This window comes from Mirounga leonina, unplaced genomic scaffold, assembly GCF_011800145.1.
Source record: "Mirounga leonina isolate KUSES-001 unplaced genomic scaffold, KU_Mleo_1.0 Mir_531, whole genome shotgun sequence".
In the NCBI taxonomy this organism is placed as follows: Eukaryota; Metazoa; Chordata; class Mammalia; order Carnivora; family Phocidae; genus Mirounga; species Mirounga leonina.
Genome location: NW_023270808.1, coordinates 1 through 12064, shown reverse-complemented (window position 1 = coordinate 12064; position 12064 = coordinate 1). Strand labels below are relative to the sequence as shown.

The 12064-nt window shown below is 47.9% G+C and overlaps 1 pseudogene; it reads right to left on the bottom strand.

Moving 5' to 3' along the window:
* Positions 1-4283: 4283 nt before the first annotated feature.
* On the bottom strand, positions 4284-5242 carry LOC118001765 (annotated as a pseudogene).
* Between the last annotated feature and the right edge of the window lie 6822 nt (positions 5243-12064).

The window sequence follows — 12064 nt, the reverse complement described above, 5'->3', positions numbered from 1 at the left end:
TGTTCACATTGTTTTGATTACCCTTACGTTATTACTAGATGACAATAAATGCTGTAGGATTGTTTTTATTAAAAAAAACTCAAATAACTTCTTTGGCCTCATCTTAGTGCAAACTTGAGGTACTAATTTGTTTTAGAAGTAGGATGCTGCCATGACAGTAGATGGCATTATCTTAGTGGCTGGGTTGTGAGGACACAGTATTTCAGGCTAGAAAGCTGGATATCCTCTTTAGGTCAAAGCCAAGGTGCAACTATAATCATTGAGAACTTGGAAGATGGCTCAAGTGGTTATGTAGCCCAATCTCTAGAGGAAGTGATCAGAAGGAGCAAGAAATCATTGTGAGTTGGTGGCTCCTTGCCAATCTGTGCAAAGTATTACAAGAAAGATGTGGACTCAGGGGGTGGGGAGCGGTGGGACAAGGGTTGGCCTAGAGAGATAGAAAAGTCTCCAGCTGAGAATCCTCAAAGGGCTGGAGAAGCCCCATGATCCTGATTTCTGGAAACAGCGGTAAGGAGGGCATTGCCTTCTGCAGGGTAAGTGCTGACCCTAAGCTTTTAAGCACTGAGGCATCCATTTCAAAATACGTCCATTTTTTAAATGTATTTCAATCCAACTTTATTACCAAACACATGTTGGGCCAAATTTGGCCCATAGGCTGTAGCCTCCTGACTCTTGTCCTAACTCAGATTGTAGGGTTTGCTTGCTTGTTTGTTTGTTTGTAGTTTCAGGTGTACAATATAATGATTCAATATTTGTATATGTTGTGAAAGACCACAGTAAGTCTAGATAACATCTATCACCATATAAATGTATACTCTCCTTTCTCTTATGAAGAGAATTTTTAAGATCTACTCTCTCAGCGACTTTCAAATATACAATATAGTTAACTACAGTCACCACGTTGAAAACTACACCCTGATGATTTATTTAACTTATAGCTGGAAGTTTGTAGCTTCTGACCCCCTTCACCCACTTTCCCTATCACTCACCATCCGCCTCTGGCAACCATCCATCAGTCCTCTGAATCTAGGAATTTGTTCCTTTTTTGTTTGTTTTGTTTCAGATTCCGCTTACAAGTGAGATCAAACAGTATTTGTCTTTCTCTGCCTGACTTACTTCACTTAGTATAATGCCCACGGGCCATCCATGTAGTCCCAAATGGCAAGAGTTCCTTCTTTTTCAGGGCCAAATAATTCAATAAACCTATTGCCATCTGCAGCTACTAGCAGAATAACCAGATAAGGAATTAGGCCACCCTTACCATGAAGTTCCCCTTTTAGAAAGCTCTGGATAATCTAGGTATTGACCTCTTGAGTGACACCGCCTTACCCTTCCCACTCCCAAATTCCTGCTCTTATGCTTCATTTAAAAAAAAAAAATCTTAAGTTTATTTTTTTAGTAATCTCTGCACCCAACATGGGGCCGAATTCACAACCCTGAGATCAAGAGTTGCATGCTCCACTGACTGAACCAGCCAGGCAGCCCTGCTCTTATGCTTTAAATTAGTCAACACAGAGTGAACCCTGAAACCCTAGACACCTCATCCACCGCAGAGCCCGAGGTCTGTGCTCTGTCTCCCCACAGCCTTGCTGCGTGGCCCCCAGGAGAAGCACCAGGAGAGCTGGTCCCACCACAATATTGACTTGGTCTGGAAATGTCTTTGGGGACTCCCACAAATACCCAAGGGCCTCAGGCCTTCACAGCCAGAGAAGCACTATCAGTAGGTGAGACCAGCACCGCATTCCACCCAAGACCTTTGTTTCAAATGACCTCAAGTAGTGACCATTAACATGATAGAGAGACCTGAGGAAATCAAGGAATGCAAAAATTCTCTCTGGGAAAGAGCTTTGGGTGTGGCTTCCTGACTCAAAGCAAACAGCCTCCTAAATGTTCTAGAGAATTCCCTTGAAATCCAGAGCCCAGCCTATGCCTGCTTGAGCCTTAAAACAATACCCATTTGCACTAATTTGCACCAGAGGAATCAATCTATGATGGCTGCAGAGTGCCTAAGGAGGGCATCTCCTTCTGTGTTCACTCTACATGTGGCCACGGAGGGGGCATGACAAGGAAGAACACCCCAGGGGGCAAAACCAGAGACCACAGTGAACAACAGACAATAGAGTCTCCCCCAGCCAGCCAAAAAACGTATTCCACTTCACAAGCAGGGCATTCTTAAATCAATCCTGCCCCATGAGATTTGATCATTATTATGCAGTAGCAACTGGTCTCCCATTGCACACTGGGTGAGGGGAGGGCCAGATCAATGGACTTTGAGTTTACAAATTATTGGGTCAGGAGGAAACATTCCACCATGATGAAGAAGGCTGTGTATCAGCCAGAGATTTTGAACTGAGTTGACTGCATCAGCGAGATGTCTTCAGGGTGGGGTGTTGGGTGGATTCTCTGAGTGGGGCAGAAACATGCTTTCACGTAATTGGTGGCTAGAGGGATGGAAGGTGGACTGCTAGCTCTCTGCAAAACTCTACCCTCTCCCTCTTCTGTAGTAACAGAATCAGAGCCTGGCAACACAGCTGGCCAGCTACACCACGTGTCCTGGCCTCTCTTGCAGCTACGTGTAGCCTGGAGTGGGGTGGGAGACGTTTGTGGTGCTTTGAGAGCAGGCACTTGCCTCCCCTGTGCTCTCCGATTAGATGTTTTGGTAAGAATATTGTGATAGCAATACCTGGGAAATGGGGCAGAAATAAGACATGGGGAATTTGGGTCTGTGAATGATTTAAAGCAGAGTCACCCACTGACCTAGAACACCAACTGTCACATGAGAGAAAAATAAACTTTTACCTTACTCAAGCCATATTTTTTTGAGTCCTTTTTTTTTTTCTTAAGCAAACGTTAAGGGTTGGATTACATCCCCTCCTCAATTCATATCTTAAGTCCTAATCCCCAGTATTTCTGAATTTGAGCTTATTTAGAAATAGGATTCTTGCAGATATAATAGTTACGATGATGTCATACTGGAGTTGGGTGGGCTCCTAATCCAAGAGAACTGGTGTCCTTCTAAAAAAGGAACATTTGGAGATAGACATGCACACAAGGAGGATGCCACGTAGAGATGAGGCATGATCTGCAAGTAATGGGATGGCCAGCAAAGCACCAGCTCCCACCAGCTAGGAGAGAGGCTTGGGATGGATTCTCCCTCACAGCCTCAGAAGGAACCCACCTGCCAACACCTTGATGTTCTACTTCTGGCCTCCAGAACCGTGAGACAACAAATTTCTGTGTAAGTCACCTCTTTTGTGGTTTGGTTTGGTTTTGTTTTGTTTTAACAATATCCCCAGGAAACTAATACAGAAACTGGTACCAGAAATGAGATGCTGACATCACAAAAATGAAAATTTAGTTGCCATGAGCTGAGTGGTCTGGTGGTGAGGACACAAAAAAAGCAGGATGAAAAGCTGGAGAACCTTGTTATGCCAAAGAACATCATCTGCTAATACCGTCACTGGTGATAACCTGGAAGGTGGATCATATGTTCACTGAGCCTGTGTTTCTAGAAGTGATTGGAAAGAGCTATGATGTCACTGTGAGTTGGCTGCGTCTCGCTGCTTGGCAGCAAGGAATCACAAGAAAGAGATGGTCCTAGACAAGAATTGGCCAGTTTTCAAGGCCAGAAACATCATGAGGTTAGAAGAGCCAACAGCTTCCTGCTCTTCAAAACAGTATAAATAAGGATCTTGCCTCCTACCCAAGGTTATTGTTTCAGATGACCATTAACTGAGAGTGACCAAACGTAGGTAGTTCAAGGAAACAAATATTACAAAATCAATAAACATAAGAATTCTGGCTAGGAAAGCACATCGGATCTGGTGCCTCACAACGGAACTTACTAGAAACAACTAGACCAGTTGTCTACTCTAAGGTTCTAGAAGGAACTATGTTGTCACAGAAACAGCAAGATCTTATGACTTTTGAGCCTCTGCATTTGTATCTTTTTATTATACAGATTAACCTGAACCTTAAGCAAAGTGGGCTTGTGTCCTGGTCTCTCTAGTTTCCCAAGCATTTCCTTTTAACTGCGATGTGTTCTTCAGGCTGCAGTGTGAGCGCCACGTGGCCAGGGATTTTGTTTGTTCCCTGCTAGAACTTCAGCCCTTCAAAGAGTATCTACAATATAATAGATGTTCAAGAAATAGTTGCTGGAAGAATAAAGTAATACACAGAGAACCAAGAGCGATACGAAGGAAACATGGAACATTGGGAGCGTACGAGGACATTTCGTACAGATGGGCACTGGATTTGAGCACTCAAACATCCCAGTGCTATGGTCACTGAATAAAAACTGGCTTCCTATTGACGAGAGCCCCCAAGGCCCCCTTCATGTCACTGTTGCGTAGGCTGTAGATGAAAGGGTTCAGCATGGGAGTGACCACGGTGTACATCACGCAGCGGCTGTGTCCTTCTGGGCTGTGTGGCAGGATGTGGGGCTAAAATAAACCTCAGTGAGTGTCCCGTAGAACAGAGACACCACAGACAGATGAGAGCCACAGGTGGAGAAAGCCTTCTGCTTGCCTCTGGTGGAGGGGATCCTCGGCACCGTGGCAAAGATGCGTGTGTAGGAGACCAAGATGCCCACAAAGGCGGTGACAGTGGGCAGGGCCCCCACAGTGTATACCATTGCATTATTGAGAAAGGTGTCAGAGCAGGCCAGCTTCAGCAGAGGGCTGAGGTCACAAAAGAAATGGGGCACGCGGTTGTGGGTGCAGAAGGAGAGGTGAGTCAATAATACGGTGTGGGTCAGGGCATTCCCGAAGGCTGCAGACCAGGATGCAGCCACCAGAGGCCGCAGAGCTGTGGTGTTTTACAGACCTGGCATAGTGCAGAGGGTGACAGATGGCCACATAGCGGTCATAGGCCATGGCAGTCAGCAGGAAGCTATCGACGCCAGCAAACCAGATGAAGAAGAACATCTGGGTCAGGCAGCCCGCGTAAGGGATCCCTTTGTGCCCTGACACGTGGTTGGCCAGCATCTTGGGAATGGTGGTAGAGGTGAAGCAAATGTCCACAAAGGCCAAGTTAGCCAGGAAGAAGTACATGGGAGTGTGGAGTCGGGGGTCAGTGGCGATAGCCAGGAAGATGAGCAGGTTCCCCAGTCCCGTGACCAGGTACATAGTCAGGAAGAGGATGAACAGCGGTTGCTGTTGCTTGGGCTTCTCTGAGAGGCCCAGGAGCGGGAACTCAGAGACCGAGGTGACATTTGCCTTTTCCATGGCCATCCTGGATCAATCAGAAAGGACATCCAAGAGTTGTCCAGGGTCCTGATACGGCCAGCCCTTCTACTGCACGCTGATCTCATCTCCCCTCGTTGGTTCAGTCATTCATCACTTCTGCCCACTCTCTCCTGCAACAGGACCCCCCACCCACCCACCTGTTTGCTGCATCCTTTCCATCAGTGACACACCATCCATTCCCCACAACCCACCTGCAGGATGGGTGGACAGCTGCCAAGCACGTGGACCATTTCTCACCTCACCCCCTACACCTCCGTGCCCCAGGGCGTCATCTGGGTTCAGTAGTGAGCTCAGCCTGCACTCGGGGTACCGTGGAAATCTGGGCATTAACACCCCCAGGAGTGACTTTCCGCCGGCAGAGGACCTGTCCTTGGTGGGTGACTCCCCTGGCTTCATCACTCCTGAGTGAGGCAGTTCTGAGGTGTGTTCTCTTGGGGATCCCTAGAAGGATCGCCCCTCAGCTGCCCCAAGTGGGAATCTGCTCATCCGTGCCTCCCTTCCCCAAATGCTCTTTGGATCTCCTGGGATTACCTCTTAAACATAGGATTTGCACTCAAGTCCTTGACTCAGAACCTGCCTTCGGGAGAGTCCAAAGTAAGACTCGAGGATTTGAGAATTTCTTCCATCTTCGCGAGAATCACGTTCAGTTCATTTGGGGCTCAATAAAGAAAATTTATTAGTTAATGACAAAAGATGAAAAGAACGTCGTTATTAAGTGTCACACTAAAGAACACTGGAATAATAAAAAGTTCCGGGAAAAAATTGTTTTATGTCAAAGTAGTTGGTAAAGCAGACAGAAAGCATTTAGAAAGCAATATGCCTTTTAAAATACTCTGGTGTATGGTTAAAAGTCACTGAGACTTTTCAGATACAAAATAATTAATAAAACATCCAAAACCGTAATATCGATATGGGTATGAGAACTGCCATTCAGACTTGTGGATTCGTCTGTGGCAAAACCCATTTCCTGGAAAGAGAAAACAGCATTGTGAAAAATCACTCAAGTAAGGAAAACCTCAACCATGATCGGTGTCACTAAAGTTGTTTCTGTAATTTATTTTAAAAGCGAAATTCACAGATGTAAGTCCAGAGTTTTGGGCAAAACTTGCAGAACTTTCCAGATGTTTTAATTTGGTATCATTCAAGTCTCTTGGTTCAGCTTTTGCTGGATGATTCAAAAAAGATACAACAAAAATGGAGCACTTGAAATATGCCTCTTAAAACCTTACATATGCCACCATGCGTCCAATAAACACAGAGATAATAAATCAATGTTCTGAAGAGCTGGGGATCGAAATAGAGAAAATTGGAAGTGTATTTGGACGCAAACCGATAAACCGAGGAGCCGAGGCTGCAAAGAACAGCCTGGAAATCCTGTCAGGTCTTGTAAATTTTTCTCAGTAATAATTGTGGGAAAGGAGTCAGCATTTAGAAAATAAGTGTGTATTTTTTGGTTTGTTTTTAGATTTTAAGAGTTGGCCTTAATAAGTGCAATTCTAGGGGCACCTGGGTGGTTCAGTCAGTAGGCATCTGACTTGGGTTCAGGTCGTGATCTCAGGGTCCTGGGATCCAACCCCATGTGGGGGGGGCTCCTGGCTCTGCTGGAAGTCTGCTTCTCCCTCTCCCTCTGCCCCTCTCTCAATTAAATTAAATTAAATTAAATTAAATTAAATTAAATTAAATTAAATTAATAAAAGCAATTCTAACAGGGACATTAACACTTTATCGGGTTTTACAAGAAAAGAATAGTTGGGTTACTAAACCTGATGACAATTTAATATATAAAAAGAACTGAACACATGAAAATAAGTGAAAAGAACCTGACTGAAACAGAAGTGTGAGATATTAGAGGAATGGAGAAACGTGGGATGCTACCTGAAGTCCAACAAAATAAGTATCGATCCCCAGATGAGGGGCCTGGGAGACTATTTGGGGGTCCACGACTAAATTTCATGAAAATGAAATTGTTGTTTGATGACAAGAGTAAAAAGAAATCCCTTTATTGAATCCTATGAGTTGATCAAAGTATATCCGTGAAGCTCTGTGGGACAAATATTAATAAAATCAAGCTCTTCAAATAAATAGGACAATTAAATCATTGCTAGAGCTTCATCAAGTGGAAAGGTATCCAATATATAAAAATCTCAGACGGGACTACAAGAGCTAGGACGTTGCTTTCAATTTAAATTGTTTGTTCAAAAAAAAAAGAGTTTGTTCAGGAGAAGGTGAGAGAGGACTTTAGCACCTTGAACAACAGTATTGATGTTAAGAGGAAATCTTGCCTTTTTGAAGTTGCAAGTGACCTAAAGGACATCACCTTGAACTGTCCCTCTCTCCATCTTTCCCTCCTCATCTCTGATCTCACCTCCTACTCTCCACTGCGCTCATTCTGGTGTCATTGATGGTCCTTGAACAAGCCAGGCATGCTCCTGCCTCAGGGCCTTTGTACTGTCTGTCCCTCTGCTTAGAACATTCTTCTCCCCAGATAGCCACGTGGCTCTGTTTTCCACCTTAAGCCCCTAAAGTAACATCTTCATGAAGCAGGCAAGAGGAGCTTTTTACAGAAGTTAACTAGATCTTGTCCTTCACATAGCACCCTTCTCTCCATGACATGTAGAGGATAATTCCAAAGCCTGGTGCGGCCACTATGGAAAACAACATGAAGATTCTCAAAAAAACAAAAAGGAAATGAAAACAGAATGTCTGAGAGCTATCTGCAATCCCACGCTCCTCGCTGCATTATTCGCAGTAGCTGAGCATGGAAACAACCCAAGTGTTTGTCAAGAAAATGGGGTGTATACACGATTAGAATATCGTTCAGCCATGGAAAAGAAGGAAATCCTGCCATTTGCGGCAACACGGACCTTGAGGGCCTGGGGCTAAGTGAGATAAGCCAGATGGAAAAAGGCAAATACCGCATGCTTATCACTTACGTGTGGACTCTAAAACCAAACAAACAAAAAACAAATCTTACCGAGTCTAGCCCCTGCTGACCTCCCCGGTGTCTACTCATGTCACGGTCCTCCAGCCACACAGATGGTCCAAGACTGGCCCTTCCTCAAGGACTCGCTCTTTCCTCTGCCTCGAGCGCTCTGCCTTTAGGACCCCTTTGCAGATTTCAAGACCCACCCCAGATCCTTCCTTCTCCCCCAAAGCTCAGCCCACAGCGGCTGCCGTGTCCTCTGTCCTCCCGGGACTGTGTTCTCTGGACCTGAAGAGGAGCCTCCTCCCTGGGACCCTGTGCCCGCTGCCCCGTCTCTCTCCTCCCCTGCCCAGGAAGTGAACATGCCGTGTTCCACTTGCTTGTCGAGTCGTTGACCACCGACGCAGCATCTTCAGTGTGGCATTCCGCAAGCTGTGGATGGGAATTCTGAGATGAGGGCAAACACAGGGAGCCCCTCCCGACCCTGCAATTCACCACCGAGGAATTCTCTAGAAGGAGCGATGCGCTCAAGGACGTTTGGAACGAGTAGTGCTCATCCACAGTGTGGGTGCATACATCCATCGGGTCACCCTCACTCGGGGGACATTTCTGTGTCCCAGGAATGGTCGAAATGGGAAACTGCTCTCACCAACCTGGATGAATCTCAAAAGCAGGGGCAGAAGAAAACCACAGAAGGATGTGCAGAGAATCACGTTGCTCAGGGAAAGTTTAAAAACACGCAACAGGGTTCCATGGATCGTTCGTGGATACGTCCCAGCTAGTAAAGGTGCAAACATGTGTGGGAGTGATCGATAACTAGTGGTAGGATGTCGGTTATCTCAGAGCCAGGGGAGGGAGGGAGAGGGAGGGAGGGGTGCTACACACGCATATGGGAGTATGGGAACGGAGGGGGCCTGTACAGGGACGTTTTACTTCTTAATCTGGAAGATGAATGCAAGCCGGAATCCAGCTTGAAGCATGATCTATGCTTTTTTTTTTTTTTTAAGATTTTATTTATTTATTTGAGAGAGAGCTCAAAGCAAGAGAGAGCACAAGCAGGGGGAGGGGCAGAGGGAAAAGGACAATCAGACTCTGGGCCAAGCCTGGAGCCTGACACGGGGCTCAATCCCAGGACCCTAGGATCATGACCTGAGCTGAAGGCAGACGCTTAACCAACTGAGCCACCCAGGTGCCCCGATCTATGCTTTTTTGAATGCCTGCAATCTCTCTCTCTCTCTCTCTCTCTCTCTCTCTCTCTCTCTCTCACACACACACACACACACACCATCTCCCCTCAAGGAACTCATAGGAGACAGAGACCCAGGTGGGTGCGTAAGAAAATGATGGATTCCATCTCATCCTCTGGCCAGGGTCACTGTGTCACCTGAGGTCCCATCCCAGGTTCCAGACGCCCCACCTTTGCTGAACTTGCCCTGGGTCCCACAGACCGTGTGTGAAGCCCAGCTCAGCGTCCACCCCCAGGCCCGTTCTTCCTCTGTGCCCAGGCTGAGCGCTGGCCCCGCCGACCACCCAGGCACCTGGGTCAGAGATGCGGGCGGCAGCGCGGTCTCCTCCCACCCCCTCGCTGCATCCTGATGCTTCTACCTGAGCTTCCTCTTCTTCCTCTCCTCCCAGGGCCCCACCGGGTTCTCGTCTTGTCACTCTTCAACTTCAACCCTGCCCCTTCTCTGGGCTCTTTGGGGCCAGGCTTCTTCTTCTGGTTGAGCCTCCATAATGGCCACCACCACAGTGAAATGACCTCTCCCTTGCTTCGAAGGCTGCACTGGCTCCCCATGGCCCTGCTGCTAACGGTGAATGTGTCTTCCACACCTCCTGCGCACCTGACACCCGGCAAGGAGTTTGACGTGCTGTGTCTGACTCAACCCTCTAAGAGGGGCACTCTTACCTCCGTTTCTAGGATGAAGAAGCTTGGGGATGACACCCAGGTACTCACCCTGTCTGCGTCCCTCTCCCCCACTCAGCTGTGGAAGGTGTCCCCTCTGCTGCCGAAATGCCCGGTCGGCGGAGAGCCGGCTTTTGCCGGGAGAGCCCTGCGGGCCACAGGTGACGTAGAGGCAAGTCTTGGCCTCTTTGGCCTCCCAGGAGGGAGCTGGAGGACCTGCCGGAGCCAAACTTACCCTCCATCCCACGCCTCGGGCCCAGTCCCTCGTGTTTTGTTAAGGCACCTGCTAATTGTCCGCTGCACTCTCTGTCCCTGCTGGCCTGCCTCTTTGGGGAGGAGGCCGCCCGCAGCCTGCACCGGGCTTTCCCCTCTACCCCTGAGCTGGGAGGGGAGGGTGGTGCAGGGGCTCTGGGCCTGTTCGGGGGACCTTCCCCGTGGGGCCTGCGCCCAGCACATTCCCCAGCTCGGCTGGGGCTGCCTCACCGCTGGGCCAGGTCCATGGCTTCCCATCAGTGGGAGCAACAGCCTACTGACCTTTCTTTCTTCATTAAGGTGAAATTCAGACGACACAGGATTAACCGTTTGAAAGTGGACGCTTCCACGGCCTGCAGCATATTCATGACTTCGTGCAACCACCACCTCTATCTCGTTCCAGAACATTTGTATCCCCCCAGAAGGAAACCCCGTCCCCGAGAGCAGTCACTCCCCACCCCCCTCCCCCAGCCCCTGGCAACCACCAGGCTGCTCTCTGTCTCTGTGGATTTACTCATTCTGGACACTCCCTAAACATGGGATCCTACGGTGTGTGGCCTTTTGTGTCTGGCTCCTTTCCCTTAGCGTGATATGTTCACCGTTCACCTGAGGTACAGCGTGAGTCAGAGCTTCATTCCTTTTTATGGCTGAGTAGTGTTCCGCTAACGGATGTCCCTCGAATGTTAAGGGAGTACTATTCCGTCGTAAGAATGAACCACGATCTGTTTATCCATTCGCCACGGACCTTTGGGGTGTAGCCCCCTTTGGGCTGTTGTGAATAGTGCTTCTGTGAACATCTGTGCACTGGCCTCTCTTCGGGTCCCTCTTTTCAGTTCTGTGGGGATTATCCCTCCGTGCAGAATGGCTGAGTCATGTAGCAGTTCTAGGTTTAACCTTCTGAGGAACTGCCAAACTGTTTTCCACAGCGGCTCCCCCATTTTGTGTTCCCCCCCGCCCCCTGCAGTGCACAAGGGCTCCGATTTCTCCACATCTCACCGACCCTTGTCCAACCTTCTTATGAGCGCCACTAAGCGGCGTGAAGCCTTATCTCATTATGGCTCTGACTTGCATTTCCTTGCATGAGTAATCAAGTTGAGCATCTTTTCATGTTCTAAATACTCTTGAGCTTGCACATCTACTGGTAAAATATATTTGGGCACATACTCCTGCTATAGGAATATTTATTTAAAAACTACGTATTGGGGGCGCCTGGGTGGCTCAGTCGTTAAGCGTCTGCCTTCGGCTCAGGTCATGATCCCAGGTTCCTGGGATCGAGCCCCGCATCGGGCTCCTTGCTCCGCGGGAAGCCTGCTTCTCCCTCTCCCACTCCCCCTGCTTATGTTCCCTCTCTCGCTGTGTCTCTCTCTGTCAAATAAATAAATAAATAAATAAATAAATAAATAAATAAATAAATAAAATCTTTAAAAACTAAGTATTGTACCACCATGGAATGCCATGAGCGTTGTGAAACACTCCTCCCAAACTGAAGTTAAAAAGAGAAGCTCTTAGGATGAAATAAACTCTTGGTTACTTCTAATCACCCTGACAGTAACCCTGACAAGAGCTAGCACTTCAGGTACGCTGGGGCCAAGTTCATGGCTAAGGTTATGGTAGAAACTCTTATCAGGAGATACCTGGGTTGCTCAGTTGGTTGAGCACCAGCTCTTGGTGTTGGCTCAGGTCATGATCGCAGGGTCCTGTGATCGAGGCCTGCATTGGGGTCTGCCACTCAGTGGGGAG